The following is a 17,063-nucleotide window of genomic DNA, read 5'->3' on the forward strand; positions in this document are numbered from 1 at the left end:
ATGAGCTTATGACTTATTTGTCTGCCATTGCTGCCTTAGAGTCTCAGTATTCATCTCTCAGTCTCTTGATTGGCTAGGATTACAAGGAAGAGCCATGACCACCTGGCTTCAAAGTGTGTGGGTCCCCTGCTTCACCTGCCCCTTAAAGCTCAACATTTTTCACAGTACCCTAGAGCCTTTTACTGTACTTTTTCTTGCCACTCCTAGAGCTTGATCTCAGCACCTGATCACTGCCCTTGGGCTTCTTTTGCTCAAGGCTAGCATTCTAACAGTTGAGCCACTGGGTGATTCCTGGCTTTTTCAGTGTATGTGGTAACAAGGAATTGAACTCAGGGCTTCATGCATGCTAGGCAAGCACTCTACCACTTGCTCATGCTCCAGGCGCTGTTTTCTCCCATTTTTGAAAAGTATTTTCTAAGTAGTATTTAGAACCCAACCTTAGAAATTAAGTCTTATAACACGGCTCCATGATTCTTCTAAAAGACAAAATGACCTTTCCTTTTTTCTTCCTACTCTTGGACTCTGTTGGTTCTGATGTCTTTAATCCTCCCATGCACAATTCAAGTGCAACTTTTCTCCACCCTCAATCCAATTTCTTCTTTCAAGTTTAACTTTTGAGTCCAAACTCTATCCAAAATGAAGCCAAACTTTGCAATATCATAAAACTCAAATGGGTTCTTTATTAGTCATATATTAAATTTCATTACATTTAATCGTTCAGGTTTATTAAGTTTTGGATATATTGTAGTAATATTATTCTACCAACATCTATGCATTTATATCAATATACTATATGCCTATATAAATGTTCATATTTATCTTTGTATATATATACATATATATTTTTATATATATATGGGAAAACATGTGGTACCCACAATCGCAGCAACTCTTACACTGTGTAGCCATAGTAGTGAGACACTTCCATATCTCTTTGCCTCTGAACAAAAAACTGCAGTTTCCCCAAAGCAGTGTATTGGGCAGCATTCTCACGCTCTTGCTGGGCCCGCCTTTTCATGGCTTCACGCTCTGGCCTTTGCTCCTTGGTGATGGGATTTGATACTACAGGGCCAGGAATATCGGGTTTCCTCCATGGAATTGGTTGGCGGCTGAAATCTTGGAGTAGGTACTGGTTATGAGGCTTAGGCGGTGAACGGAACTCGTTCCCAGCAGTGGAAACAGGCTTGTGCTGGACAGAAGCGCTGGATGAGGTTGAGTGGGGTTCAGGCCTAGCAACAGCAGACTGAGATACACTAGGCTGGGGAGCATTGGCCGATCCCTGTGTGTATGTATTGGTTACACTTGGCTGAGATGCTTTGGTGGAACCTCTGAGACTCGTGTTGGCAGAAGCTGGTTGAGACAGGCTGACTGCGGTAGGTTGAGCCGTGGTAGGATGAGGCCGTGCAGGGTATGGTACAGTGGGCCTCCTGGAGGCCAGAGACTGTGGCCTGTGAGGAACGGGTCGAGCCTGAGGCTTCTCTGGGGTTAGAAAAGGCAAAGGAACCAACTTGACCTTGCCAGGGGGAGGCAGCTCATCCTGGGATGGGGATGGACACTGGCTTTCACTCCTTTCCCTTTTCTTGACTTGAATGTTTCTAGGGCCTTTACCCTCATGTGGAATATCCAGCCATGATTTCATGGCAGAGTCTCGTGTGCCGCTTGCAGTTTTCTTCTCATTCTTCTTTCCTAGGGCATGAAAAACCTGCACTGACTCCCACATCTGCACGCCTAGGTTGGTTCGAGGTCTTTTGAAGGTCTCTTGGCTAAGCTCAGGGTGGCTTCTCTTGTGCTTCATCTTGGGAATGCTTGCCTTCTCTTCTGCTTTCAGTTTGTTCCCTGACTGCTTGGTTTCTTCACATTTCTTGGGATTGCTTCCCCTGATCCTTTTGGGCTCATTCTGCCCATGGCTCTTTGTTTTGCTCACCCTGCTGGATGCAGGCTTTGGGGTCTGGGCTGTGTTCAGGGAAGCCTTGTCACTGGCTGGGGTGCTACACTCAGTTTCCTCTTCCTTCAGCAGGCCCTGTGGCTGCAGCTGCTGGCCTTTGGCCTCGGGAGTTCCATCCACACTTTCCAAGGCGTCGTGCTTGTTCTTGGACACTTGATCAGTGGAATACTTGGTGACCACAGAGTTTTCCTGCAGCAGAATCTCATTGATGGTGTCTGTATCTTTGGTGTGGGTTATAGTAGAAATATTGGATTGCTGAAAATCTGTGAAGGAGGTGAAAATCTGGTTAAAATGAATGTCTTGACCATCACAGTGATATCTGTTAGCTACCCACTGTCACATTCCATTCCGTTTGTCTCAAGACTCAGAGTATCCAAATTGGCCTTGTTCCATGTAGACTTCTGTCTTGGCCCTAAGGTTAATGTCGACCTGCAGCTGCTAAATGTCAGGTGGAGCATCCTGACTTTCTGTTAGTTTCTCAAAGGCAACCAGAGGCTTTCAAACCTTGCTTTCAATTTCATCCTAATGCTTATTCTCTGTGTCTGGATTTGCTGTAGGCAAGACCAAGGTACTAGGAATGTTTACTACTGGATTGATATTGGAATGTCTCCAAAGTCAGGTGACACATGTTTCTCTCAAGGACTTCAACATTTATGCTTGTAGGACTTGGGTTGTCTGCAGTTTGTGACTGGCAAAATTTATGATTCTAGAAAGTTGTGATTCTAGAAAAGTGTATGCATTGCCAGGGAAGTTTCTACTGATGTAAAGAAATCACAGCAGAAATCAGTCCCTGGTAAGTAAGATGCTCCATTTATGCACCAATGATTTAAGGGCATTGTCATCACTGAGCAAGGTGTTTCTAGCAGCTAGTTTTAAGCACCATGGACAGGATCGTGAGTTGGAAGATCGTGATAGCTACTCTATGTAAAACTTGTGCTAATTCATTTTCATTATTTCTTTTCCCTTTTCCTCTATAGAATTGTTGTCAGTGAAATAAAAATGAAAGAAGTTTTAAAAGTAGGAAATGATTTGGACATCATGTATGGGTCAGAAGTAAAGTAGTTCCTTACTGTGTTCTTGACTCTGGGTTCAAACAACAAAAAACCCAGCTTTATAAAGTGTCATCTATTTATATAGTTGTCGATTATTGCCAGTGTCCTGTAAGTAAAATAGGTGTTGATTCTCACCCTGATCTGAGAGAACGGCAAGTGAGGGGCAGTCAGGGAGGGGAGGACAGGTTTAGCATGTTTTGAGTGCATTTCTGAGAGTTGAGTGTGTGTGCATGTGCATGTGTGTGTGAGGGAGAGACGGGGAGAATAGAGAGCTAGAGAATGTGATCATGCACTGGATGCTTCTGGGACTTGAACTCAGCCTTTTTTCTTTTGCTGCTTGACTTTTTCTTAGGCCTGATGTATTCTCGCTTTTTTTAGGCATCTATTGTCTGCATTTGGGAACTGACAATGAGATGTTGAAAACACTTTGCAGGCTGACTTTGAAATTTGTTCCTCAGCTCTCAGGCTCCTGATTAGCTAGGCCACAGGCATGATTCAGTGGTGCTCAGCTCCAGGGTGGAATTCCTGCCCATGAAATATGCAAAATATATATTCTCACCTGCTTCCTTTGGGCAGGTTCTCTGCACACAGTAAAGCAAGTTTATCTGCTATTATCAAAACTAATGTTTGACATATTTTCCAATGAAAGCAAAGAACTCGAACAAGAAGGGGATTAATTAGGGAGAATGGATTGTGAGGACAATGTAGACCATGGCCTCACTGAGTGTGCTTTGGGTGGCATCTAAGAGCAGCACAGCCATATTTCCTCACTTATGTATTTACTTAATTATCCAGTGCAATTAGTGGCAGCACTGAGGTTTGAAGCAGTCAGTGCTCCACCACTGGAGCCATACCCTTGGCCCTCTGCCTCATGGCAGAAATTGGAGGTCTCCTTGTGAGTGTGGTGGGTGAGACTGAGGATTTAGTCTATATTTGTGGAGTAGTGGAGACTCTATGCAGATACAGGTCAGCCCCTCCTTTTTGTGCTGCTAATCCTGTTCCTTTCTGTTGTCTGTGCTTACCTTGAACATTGGTTTCTGGGTGGTGTTGAGCAGACACAGAGTAGTAGATTCCAGAAGTGGAGACTGGTGGTGGGACATTTGCGGGCTGAACCTCTTGGAGCATCATCACGATTTCTGGCTGAGGAGCAAAGACCCTGCTCCCTGTATAGGACACAGAGCCATATGATTGCAGGCAGGGACCAGGTTCTCCAGATAATAGAGGGCCCACTGTGCTTTGGTTATAGTAGTAAATTTGGTTGTTTCGTTGGCAGGGAAGTAACAAGCTACTACTCTCTTGTTGTGCAACGTGAGATAACGTCCCCTGAACCAGGCTGGCAGACAGCGATGGATACAGAGGGACTATGGCATTTGCATCCGCATATCGAGATGTCATAGTCATTGAAGGGACTGCTGTGCCCTGGTCAATGAGAGTCAATGTGAAGTCTCCCAGTGCAGAGGACTTTTTATTGTGTCCTGTGTACTCCCATTCAAAAGCACTGGCACAGGAGGAGGCTGCAGTGGAGATGTGGTTCTGGCCAGTAACCCCTGACAGCATGGGTGTGCTGGAATGTTGGCAAAGACCCGTGAGTGGCTGCAAAGAGGTGCCAGAGGTTGATGGCAGTGGCCATGCTGAAGTGAAGGCTGGGGTGGAGACTGTGGAGATGTTGCAGCTGTTGCCTGTTAGAGAAGTGGCATCGTTCTCCACAGGAAGAGGAAGCTGTAGTGAGTTTGCAGCTCCAAGTAAAGATGGATGCTGGAAATTGTCTGCAAGAAGCAAGGGGTGGTTAAAAAATGGATAAGGTTGCCCAACTCTCACTGTTTTGGAGGAACAGCATATTGGAAGCTGGCTGTGACTGACTGGGAATGCTCTCATTCCAATAGCCACCCACATTCTTCTGATGAACTTTGCAAAGAGGTTCAACAGGAGACACCAAGTGGTTCCTGTGCTGTTTCCTAGGCAGAAGCAGGCTTCTCCTTCTTGTCCTGACTTTCCCTGAGTCACTCCTAACTGTGTCCTAGCATGTGAGCCTTTTGAATCTCAGGTATCCTCAGTGTACTTGTTAGATCACCCATTCAAGAGCAGGAAACCTAGGGGCAGAGGCCAGCCTGATTGGCTCAAATACTTCTTTTGAATTACTATGAGCACCGTGTTCCAAAGGGTGAGCAGGTGAAGAATGCCCAGAAATCAGGAGAACTTGAACTTCCTATAAGCCAGTGGATGTTGGTCTTGAGAAAATAGTTTGCATTTTTCTTGTTATTGTGTAACCTTATAGAAATCTCTGGCCATTTTTAGTGCTTACTTAAAACACAGACCAGAAGATAAGTAAAGAATACAATGACCACCTCAGAGTTCCCAATATACTTTTTGTAGGAAACCTGAAACCCTCTGCTCTGTTGGGTGGCTCACTCCGGTAATCCTAGCTACTCAGGAGGCTGAGATCTGAGGATTAGGGTTCAAAATCAGCTGGAGCACAAAAAGACCTGAGACTCTTATTTCCAATTAAGCTCCAGAAAACAGGAACTGGGACTTGGCTCTAGGGTAGGATGGTAGCTCTGAGCTGAAGAGCTGAGGGATTCTCCCAGGCCCTTGTCAAAACCCATGACCCACACAAAAGAAGAAAAGGAAGGGGCCAGGAGTTTGGCCTAGTGGTTGAAGTGCTTGCCTAGCATGCATGAAGACCCGGGTTCGATTCCTTGGTACCACATACACAGAAAAAAGCTAGAAGTGGTGTTGAGGCTCAAGTGGTAGAGCTCTAGCCTTGAGAAAGTCCAAGGACAGTGCTCAGGCCCTGAGCTCAAGCCCAGGACTGGCAAAAAAAAAAAGAAGACTGAGACGTTCTGAACTTCAAGTCACTCATCAATGATATATTATACATGCTGAAAACAATGATATCAGTAATAATATTGAATAATGAATGTAAGTGACATATTATACATGACTGATATGGAACAAAATAGAAAGACATTAAAGCTAATTTGGATGTATGTCAAATATTCATTATAGTATACTTACCAATAAATAAAGTGATCTTATTACATATGCAATGTTGTGAAAACAAACATTTTCTCATCTATTTCAGACAAAAACCATCACAGGATTAGAAAGTGGTTTTGAATTATATGTGTGTGTATGTGTGCGTGTGTGTGTGTGCGTGTGTGTGTGTGCGTGTGCATGTGTGTGTGCGCGTTTTGTATTCTGGGAGTTGAACTGAAGTTGGTATAGGTGTAATGTGTGTGGAAGCAGAAAAATGCATTAAATGTAAATATTCAAGCAGTCACGCTTTGTTTTTGCTAGTCCTGTTCTTGAGCTCAGGGCCTGAGCACTGTCCTTGGACTTTCTCAAGGCCAGAGCTCTACTACTAGAGCCTCAGCACCACTTCTAGCTGTTTTCTATGTGTGTGATACCAAGGAATTGATCCTGCATCTTCATGCATGCTAGGCAAGCACTCTACCACTAGGCCAAACTCCCAGCCCCCATGCTGTTTTTAAATACAGATTTTATTCTTATACTTCTGCATGTGAAATGTTTGAAATTATACTTTCAAGATAAAATTCTGGAAAGGACTATTTTGGACAATAGGGCCTAATATGTTCTATGTAACTGTTGTATCATGTTTACAAGGTGAAAGTTTTCAGAGCTCAGAGGCTCAGAATTTCTATTTTCTGGTCTTTCTCAGCTTGTGGAAGCTGTTGAATTTCCTTAGCGAAAGCTTTCTTTCTCCACTTAAAGGCATACCACTCCAATCTGTTCTTATATCGCTCATCTCTCATTCTTCTCCCTGGATTGACAATAGTGAATCTTCCTCTTCATGAACATGGATAACTCTTCATTTATTCGACTGCTCCTTTGATTTTCTCACCAAAGCTTGGTAATTTTCAGCATGTACATCTTACACCTATCTTTTGTAATTATTCTAAGTATCTCATAATTTTGGTAGTATAAATGGCACTCTCAATTCAATTTCCAGTTGCTTTTTGAGAATGATTAATCATTGTCTTCTGACCCTATATCCTGGATGTTAGGTAACTTGTTTTTTTTTTAAATCATCCCTCATGCCATATACATGGTCATAATTGACATAGATCAATATTTTTGAATGTGCAGGAGACCTAGTATCCCTAGCACATGGGATAGTGTGGTTAGACAATCACTTTTTTTTTTTGCCTGTCCTGGGCTTGAGCTCAGGGCCTCGGCACTGTCCTTGGACTTTCTCAAGGTTAGAGCTCTACCACTTGAGCCTCAGGACCACTTCTGACTTTGTTGTTTTTTTTTCCAATGTATGTGGTACCAAAGAATCGAACCTGGCTTTTTCGTGCATGCGAGGGAAACACTCTACCAGTAGGCCAAACTCCTAGTCCCAGACAATCACTTTTGTCAGGACATTAATACCAGATTGGACAATATAGCACAAATGTAGAAAAGAAAAAATCAGAACAAAGAAAGACAAACCAAAATGATTTCTCTAAATATCATACCTCAATGTAAAGATATTAATTGTTCTAGCTGGGTATTTAAATCAACTTAGTATAAATAGCAGCATCAAAAAATCTTTAAAAACCGTTTGAAATGGGAATTAATGCACCATCTATCTGGCAAATATCATGTAACCCTTATATAACAGTAAAAATATATATATATATATAAACGTTTGAAAACCAATCTGAGAAAAATATTGATACAAATGTAAAATAAACACTTAGAATTCTATCATTATCATCATTATTTACAGCTTTTAGTTGAAACCTGCTTCTGATACAAATTAGAATACTTTATTAAAAAATGCATGTTCAGCTCTCATGATTCAAGGCTGTGATCCTAACTACTGGAGCTTGAGGTTTGAAAATTATTATTTCAAGCCAGTCCTTCCCATAAAGTCTGTAGGACTCTTATTAACGGTTAAATATCAAAACCTGGAATTGGAGACCTGATGAGTTGTAGAGCTCTACCTATAAGCTAAAAAGCTCAGAGACAGTGTCAAGCTTGGAGTTTAAATCTTGGTATTCATACAAACACACACACACACACACACACACACACACACACACACACACACACACACTTCCATGAAGTCTAAATATAAGAATGAAAAGTAATGTTGAAATATATTACAGAACCTTCTGTGTAATCCCTTTCAAGAAATATTCCTTAAAATAATTTGGAATACATATCTAAAATGTTTACATTGGAAACTGTCAAGGCTCAGTAGCTCCCTTCTCTAATCCTATTTGGGAAACAGTCTGCTGGACAGTGGTTTGAGATCCATCTAGGCTGGTTACTGAACACCTCATCTCAATCAAATAAGCCCTCTGTTAGTAGATCATGACTGTGGCCCAAGGTACAAGAGAGTCCTTCCTAGGTGGTAGGATCATGGTTCAAGGTTTGCCTGACCTAAAATTTCATATCTTCAAAAAAAAACCTAGCTAAAACAAAGAAAGCTAAAGGAGTGGCTGGCACCTGTGCCGGCCCTAAGTTAGTCAGGTTGACAAAAGGCTCGTTCAAAGCATCATCTGTATTCAGAGTCAATGAGAAAAAAAAAAAAACAACACATAACAAACCTAAAGCAGGAACCAGCTAAAAGTGACATCTCAGAAACTGCTTTTAATGATTCTCTGTTTTAACCTTAGTTGGCTTTTGGTCCATCAATGTGGCTAACACTAACTTCATTTTGCCTGGCTCTGGTTAGATTGCCCTCGGTTTTCTGTGTGTGGATTTAAAAATGTTTGATCCTCTTCAACATTCTATTGAAACCACCGCTGTTTTCTTGAGAATGTCTCCATGCTCTTCATGTCTTTGGCTCTGTCTTATTTCTCATCACCTTCTTCATCTTTTCTTCACCTCTAGTTCCTGGTGAACCTTTCCTTCTAGATCATCTGCCTCGTTCTAGTCCCGTCATCCCCTCTCTCTTCCTGTTTTTCTCTGCACCTTGTCTGAGCAGAAATATGGAAACACACACTATGCTTAAATTTACTACATTTGATATAAACGTAACTATATAGACATCAAAACCTATGACTCTAGAGACATAATGTTTTATTTCATAAATTAATATGTTTCTATGACATATAATCCGTTAGCCTAGTTTTGATTAAGTTCTAAATACTAAGTCCCAGTGATTGTAAATAGAGATTCCCTCCTGGAACACTTGTTGGTTAAACTTGTCATTTAAAATATGATGTAAAAATCAATGTTAATAAATTCTCCAATTAAAAAAATTTTACTACATTTGAAATACCAAAGTGGAACTAATTTTTAGAGGATACTGTTACAAATGAAGTATCTTGGTATAGGGATTTCAACACGACTAGGTTTCCTTCTCCATTAGTTTGTTTAAAATTGACTCTCTGAAGAAATCTGTAGCTTCATTCTCCATTCATAAATGTCATTAAAAATACAGTGCTGGAGGCCCGGGAGTGTGGCCTAATAGTAGAGTTCTTGCCTAGCATGCATGAAGACCTGGGATCGATTCCTCGGTACCCCACATACATAGCAAAAATCTGGAAGTGGTGCTGAGGCTCAAGTGGTAGACTGCTAGCCTTGAGAAAGTCCAAGGACAGTGCTCAAGCCCTGAGCTCAAGCCCAAGACGGGCAAAAAAAATACAGTGCTGGAAAACAAAGCTATCACAAGATAAACAATTCATTTTCTTCATGTTGCAGACAAAGCAACAGATTTTTGTCACAAAGTAAATCATGTGGCTAAGTCATATATACCTAGTAAACATCACAGCCCAACATTTCTAATTCAATACTTGAAGCTGTTTTGATTCTACTATTAAATTTAGGGAGCAGGGGAGTCTAATGAAAACTCTAAATCCCTTTTTCTTCTTACCTGACATACTGAGACAATGGGTAATATCAACTGGAGAAACAAGGGATGAAGAATGACACTAGAGGATGTGTGCGTAGCTGAAGCTAAAGAGCAAGAGTGTGTCCAGTACGGAGCTCACTGGACACTGGTCACTAGCGATGATCCAAATATACGCCTGGACGATGCCATGGAAACCCCAAGATTCTACCAAGTAGTGATAGGTTCAGTGGGAGAATGATGTCATTACTCAGGCAGTTGAAAGGCCTGGAGTAGCCAATCACAAGATCAGAATCTGAACCAGAAGCTGGGTTTGGGTAGAGAATGGCAGGAGAGCTCTAGTAGCTCTTTAATGCTTGATCTTTGGTGACTTGAGGTCCTGCAAGACAGACAGGAAATCCCCTTTCGTCTACGTTCTTATATTGAGGACATCACCTCAGTGTTTCTCACCAATGTTCATTAATAGTTATTTTTAATTTGCTTATTTTGCTTTCTATATTATCTGATAATTACATATTGCATATATAGTTCACATGTTTGAGGGATAAGGAAAGGGACTTTGAGATTGAAAACTTCATTGTTCTGAAACCGTTTAGTTGAGCCATTTGAATTTTCAAATAGTAGAAGCAGAATGAAAGAGCTTTTACCTAGTTGAAGAGTAGTGTTGATGATACCTTGTAGAGGATGATGTCATCTAGGGCACTTGCTTTCTAGTTTCTTGCCCCTGAAATCCTTATTCTGGGTTGTTCTAGCCATGTTGGACTTGGATCCCTCTTTATATTTCTCTTGTTCACTTAGGAACTGGTTCTTGGAAAACCTATTAGGTTTTGCATTCTTTTTTATTTCATTTTAAAACTTAATTTACTTTATTCTTATTGTAGTGGTGGTATACAGAGGTATTGCAATTGCACAAGTCAGGTAATAAGTATATTTCCATTTATACAGTATCTTCCGTTCCCTCATGCTCTCCCAGTCCCTCTTGTCTCTATCCACAAGTTATGTAGCTCACTTTCGTTGGTGTCCAGTGGGCTCCACTGCTCTGTTTTTGTCATTTTACCCTTGAGTTCTGTACACCTCCCAAACCCTTCTGAAGAGGTATACTTGAATACACCATACATAAGGTAAAGAAGACAGATCATCAAAAATTAAAAACTAAACAAAAGAAAGGGGGAAAAAGGATGTTTCTTCCCTCCACCTTTTGGAGTTCATTTCTGAATTTTATATGAATAAAAAGAGGCACATGGGCTTTGCATTTTTGTTTCTCTCCTAATGGTGCCCTCTTTTGTTCTCAATGTTTGTGATTATCTAGAATCCTTTCTAATTTATATCCCAATGCATTTTAGATCTCATTTTTGCACATCCAAAAGAATATGCACGATTTGTGTCTCTGAGTTTGGCTTAGCTCACCTAACATGATTTGTTCTAGTTCTATTTCCTTGCAGATGATATTACTTTATTCTTCCTAATGGCTGTGTAAAATTCCATTGTGTATAGGTACCACATAGTTTGGATCCACTCATCTATTGTGGGGCATCTGAGTTGCTCTATATCTTGCCTATTATGAATAGCGAAGCAATAAAAACGGTCTGTGTTTAGTTTTTTTGAGGAACCTCATACTGCTGTTCAGAGAGGTTGTACTCCTTTACATTCCCACCAATATGTAGAAGAGTTACTTTCCCCCCAAGATTTCCAACAATATTTGCAGTTCAAATTCACAATGTTGGACAATCTGACAGGGGTGAGATGGAACTTCAGAGTTGTTTTAATTTGCGTTTCCTTTATGGCCAGGGTTGATGAGCATTTCCTCAAGTGTATCTTTGCCATTCTCACCTCTTCTGAGAAATCTCTACTTAGCTCCCTTGCCCATTAAGTGATTGCTTTATAAGGTTTGGTAGGGGTTGGTTTCTTAAGCTCTTTGCGTATATTGGATATGAGGACTTTGATATATGGCTTGAAAAGGAAGATCTTTTCCCAGCAATCCTTTTTTTTTTTTTTGCCAGTTCTTTCGCTTGAACTCAGGGTCTGGGCACCATCCATGGGCTTCTTTTGCTTAAAGCTAGCACTCTATCACTTGAGCCACAGCACCCCTTTTGGCTATTTCTGTTTATATGGTACTGAGGAATCCAACTCAGGGTTTCATGCATGTGTGGCAAGCACTGTACCACTAAGCCACATTCCAGTCTACTTGTAGTTTTTGAATGGCTGATTGGAGATAAGAATCTCACAAGGACTTTTTTTTTGGCCAGTCCTGGGGCTTGAAGTCAGGGCCTGAGCTTTCTCAAGGCTAGAGCTCTACCACTTGAGCCACAGCACCAGTTCTGTCTTTTCTACATATGTGGTACCGAGGAATCAAACCCAGGTCTTCGTGCATGCTAGGCAAGCACTCTACCATAGGCCAAACACCAGGCCCCACCCAGCAATTCTTTTTTTTAATTTTTTATTGTAATTAATAAAAATTTTACATGATATTTGCCAGATAGAAGGTGCATTAATTCACATACATTGATACCCTTTCACATGTCTTGGTACCCATTACCCTCCTCCCCACCCCCCACCCGTGTGGTTTCCCCCCCCACCAATTCTTTTATAGTTTATTTTTTTTTCTGGATTCTGTGCCTTGAGCTTTTTTGATCAAGGCTGTGCTCTATTGCTTAAGCCATAGTACCACTTCTGGCTCGTGGCTTAACTGTACATAAGAGTCTTGTCACAGACTTTCTTAACTGGGATGGCTTTGAACTGTGGTCTTCCTGAGTAGCTATGATTACAGGCATGAGCCCCTAGTACACCACGAGTTGTGCATTCTCATACTCATAGATGTCAACTCCTAGAGATACAGGTCTCTTTTTTGCATAGCCCTGATACTTTGAAAAGTAGTCTCTGCCCATTAGAAGCAAATACTAAAGAAATGGAATACACAGAGGAAGGCAGACTTCTGTCTGACTTAAAAGGCTTTTATTGTAAAGATGATATACATAGGGGGTACAGTTACTTAAGTCAGGTAACGAGTACATTTCCTTTTGAACAATGTTACCGCCTCCCTCATTCTCCCCCGGGTTTGCCTTCTCCCCACTTGAAGTTATATCGTTCATTTCCAACATAGTGTCTAGTCCGTGTCACTGCTAAATTGGCTTACCCTTTATCTCACCATTTCTGTGCTTCTTCCAGTGATAGCCAGACCAGTCCCCACAATTTGTGTCAGAAGAAAAGGAATGAATATGGAGTCCAAGATAAAAAGGATGTCATTCTAGTTGAAATTAACTGGTTTTACTTAACATGAAACTATCAAGCATATTCTGGAGCAAGGCTCCTATTGCAAACTCTACATAGTAATCTATTGGTTTGTGTACTTATAGTTGCTGAGAAACATTGCACGGAAAACCAACTAGCGTTACCTTTCTACAATTGTGATGATTATTTCTATGTCAAGATGACTTTACTCCTGCCTAGGTAAATCAGTACTGTCCATGGTAATAACTGGCTCAACCTCATGAGGCTTGCCCTCACGAGCCTACATCTCCAGCCCAGCTTCTGTGATATTCCCCAAGTCTCTGCATGTTTTCTGTATTGGGTAGACAGCATATGAGTAGGCCATCTGTTCAGATTGTTAGCAGAGTCCACAGCTACTCTAGAGGCATATACACAAGACACATTTATTATAGAAACAATCTTTGTTTTCATTCTTGTGTATATTTTTATTCTCTTTAAATAGTTGTACAAAGGCAGTATCAACCATCCATTTCCCATCAAGAGCTCCAGAAATCAAACCAATGGCTTAGTGATTGTCTGTTTTAAGAAGATGGAGTCATAGGATGTTCATTTGGGATGTTCATGTGCGACATGAGGTGTGGGACATCACAGACCAGCATTCCACATTTTGTCTTGAAAGTAGCGAAAGAGCCAGGTGCTGGTGGCTCATGTCTGTAATCCTAGCTACTGAAGAGGCTGAGATCAGAGGATCACAGTTTCAAAGAAGCCTGGGTACCATAGTCGAGGAGACTGTTATCTCCAATTCAACACCAGAAAACTGGAATGGCACTGTGGCTCAGAGACAATGCCCAAGGCCTGTGTTCAAACCCCTCGATCAAAAAAAAAAAATCAAATAGCAAATTCCCATTGGGTATGATCCAACTAAGGCTGTGCTGTATTGATGAAATCTACTCTCTTAGATACTATAGTTACAATACCTGGTCATGTGAGACATTCCACCAATGCTGGTTTAAAGGATGGGGGATCCATGAGTGATGGTATTTATTTATTTATTTATTTATGAGCCAGTCCTGTAGACTGAGCTCAGGGCCTTAGCACTGTCTTTGGGCTTTCTCAAGGCTGAAGCTCTAGCACTTGAGCCACAGCACCACTTCTCCCGTTTTCTATGTATGTGGTACCAAGATATCAAACCCGGGTCTTTGTGCTTGCTAGGGAAGCACTCTACTGCTAGGGCAAACTCCAGACCTGGTCCATGAGCATTTTTGTTCATGATCAGACCTCTACTGAAACTGCAACTCTCATTTGTGATTAACTAGAGATAAGAGCCCAAGGGGCTTTCATGCCCAAGCTGATTTCCAACCCCAACCCTCTGATCTCAGCTTCCTGACTTGCAAGAGTTAGAAGCAGAAATCTTTTCATTTGGTTGGCGGGAAAGATTTGTTAATAATTTAATGTGAAGTATAAATGTGCTCAATTGTAAGTTGCAAACCAATATGATATTAGGGATTTCTTTTCACTTTCATGTTTATTGAAGTTTTAGAATCAGGGAAGTTTTTCATAATTGTCAATGTTTGTTGTAACATTGCCACCTTGACAATGTCAAAGGTACTGATCAGTTTCTTTTGTGCCGTTATATATACATTTGTTCATTTCTTTTCATCTCTCTTTTTTTTTTCTTTGCCAGTCCTCGACTTGATTTCAGGGCCTGAGCACTGTCCTTGGACTTTCTCAAGGCTAGAGCTCTACCACTTGAGCCTCAGCACCACTTCCACCTTTTTTCATGTATGTGGTACCGAGGAATCGAACCTGGGTCTTTGTGCATGCTGGGCAAGCACTCTACCACTAGGCGAAACTCCTGGTCCTCTTTTCATCTCTTTTTTTTTTGAAATTTAAACATTTTTACTGTTAGGGTGATTTACAGAGGGGTTACAATCAGATAAATCAGTTAATGAGTACATTGCCTTTTAAACAGGATTATCTGCTCCCTCATTATCTCCCAGTTTTTCCCCTTTCCTCTTCCCTGCCCCTGCCAGGTTATATAGTTCATTTCCAACAGTGGCTAGTGAGTCTCACTGCTGATGGTTTAGCCTTTGTCCCTTTGCTTTCCCTTCTCCTCCCCAAATCAAATGAACGTATATAAAGACAAAGGGTACATACATTTAAAAAAATAGTGACAAAAGAGAATATACCAAGGAGAAAAAAGAAAGAAAAAAAAGAAAGAATTGCAAACAGTACAATAAAAAATCTCTTGATTCCATTTCTTAGAGTTCATTTTGATCCTAGAGAACGTTCTATGATCATACGTACATAGCTATTGAGCCCTTGTGATCCTCTCCTAAGAACAGCTTCCGGTCCATTATATGATGAGTTGTCTCTGTCCCAGTGTAGCCAGGTGGCCTGTGGGCTCCATCCCTGATGTTTACGTTCCTCCTAGAGGTACTTGGATAGCTCCAGGGCTCAGATATGACCACCACTGCAGCCACTGCTGTTGTGACTGCTGGCACAATCACTGTATGTGGATACCGAATTCTGTCTTCTTATGCAAGCAGTTTATAATTTTCTTCTTTGGTATAAATCTCTGTATAAACAATAGCTACGTTGGAGTGACTGTCTAGATGTGAAAAGCTTGATGGGACCCTCAAGTTCTGCTTCCTCAGGGGACTTAGTTGGGTCAGTTATCCATCTGCCATCTTCTCCAAAATTCAACGTTTTAAAATCAATTTATTCAATTGTAACGTCTTTGTGAAAATGACTAGTAGGAAAAATGATACACATTCAGGTGTGTAAAAGTAGGGAGGTACTGGTGAACCATTCTAATAATCCTCAGGAAGCTGGGACCCGAGGATAATGGTAGAAGTAGATATGGATCAAGTGACTGTGCATTGGCCTCAAGTATGAGTAAAAAACAATGCAATATAGACTACATTTGGTTTCATTCTGAAAATGTACTATTGTGCCTCTGACTAGTGTACGTCTAAATGGTGTGATGAATTATATTTCAGGAAAGTTTTTTGTTTTATTGTGTGGGTCCTGTGGTTTGAACTCAGGGTCTGAGCACTCCCTCTGAGCTTTTTTGGCTTAAAGCCAGGTCTCAACCATATCAGCCAGAGCTCTTCTTTTGGCTTTTTGATGGTAAATTAGAAATAAGTGTCACACAAAATTATGTCACAGGAATGATCATTCCTGCATAGGCTGTCTTTGAAGAGCAATCCTCAGTCCGCAGCCTCTGCGCTAGCTAGGAATACAGGCACGAGCCAAGGGCTCAAGAAATGGTTTTCAGCAAAATTTAGTAAGCTTCCTACAATGATCCTCCATCCTGTGTCCTTCTACTCGGTTCTCCTTTCCTGTCCTCTCAGTCACCATCGCCCACTCCCCATCCAGCTGTGCCTCTTGTGGCCTCTGAAGTGGAACACAGGGCCCTGCAGCTTGACTGCAGTGACTCATTGCTGTGCCTGTGCAAATGCCTGTCTCCCTGGGGTTCTCCTAAAATAGACACTAGGAGCAGATTTTGCTTGTGCTGGTCCTTTGCAGCGAGTGGTGTGGGAACCAGCAAGGCAAGAAGGAGCAGTACAGGACACATTTAGTGTTTTGTCTACTTCACATATTTGATCTTGTCCACACATTAACTCCAGATCCTCAGTTGGGAAATTTAGGTTGGAAATCTAGGTGCACTTGCATTCTCTTAGGAATTCAGACACTCAGGCCTCCATTGGAGGCCTCGACCTTTGAATTTAATGTGATCCCAGCCCACAGCTGAACCTCACAAATCAAGTGGACCAGTGATACTAGCCCTGTGTGTTTAGTGATTAATTGAAGTATTATAGCACATCTTGCTGCCCTGAATAATTAAATGGGTACTGAATAAATAAATAAATGATCCTAAATGATGAGGCCATTCTCAGGGTGGACTTTATACTACTTTGCTTCACTGGCTAGGCCCCAGGATAGCCTTTGTCCCCTGGATAACCATGAGCTCTTGGCTCTAATGTGGTAGATTTCTCTCATATCATGCATTTGCCTTTTCTTCTTCTCATCTTAGATAACTGCATCGTGT

At 41.4% G+C, this 17,063-nt stretch overlaps 1 long non-coding RNA gene and 1 pseudogene across 1 annotated transcript in view; one reads left to right on the top strand and one right to left on the bottom strand.

Moving 5' to 3' along the window:
• The window catches only part of LOC150060537 (uncharacterized), a 491,819-nt gene that overhangs the window by 160,089 nt on the left and 314,667 nt on the right, over positions 1-17,063 (top strand). The gene's annotated exons all lie outside the window — the stretch shown is intronic.
• Positions 893-16,453, bottom strand: LOC150060543 (uncharacterized protein C2orf78 pseudogene; annotated as a pseudogene).

This window comes from Megascapheus bottae, chromosome 7, assembly GCF_031878675.1.
Source record: "Megascapheus bottae isolate mThoBot1 chromosome 7, mThoBot2.hap1, whole genome shotgun sequence".
Lineage (NCBI taxonomy): Eukaryota > Metazoa > Chordata > Mammalia > Rodentia > Geomyidae > Megascapheus > Megascapheus bottae.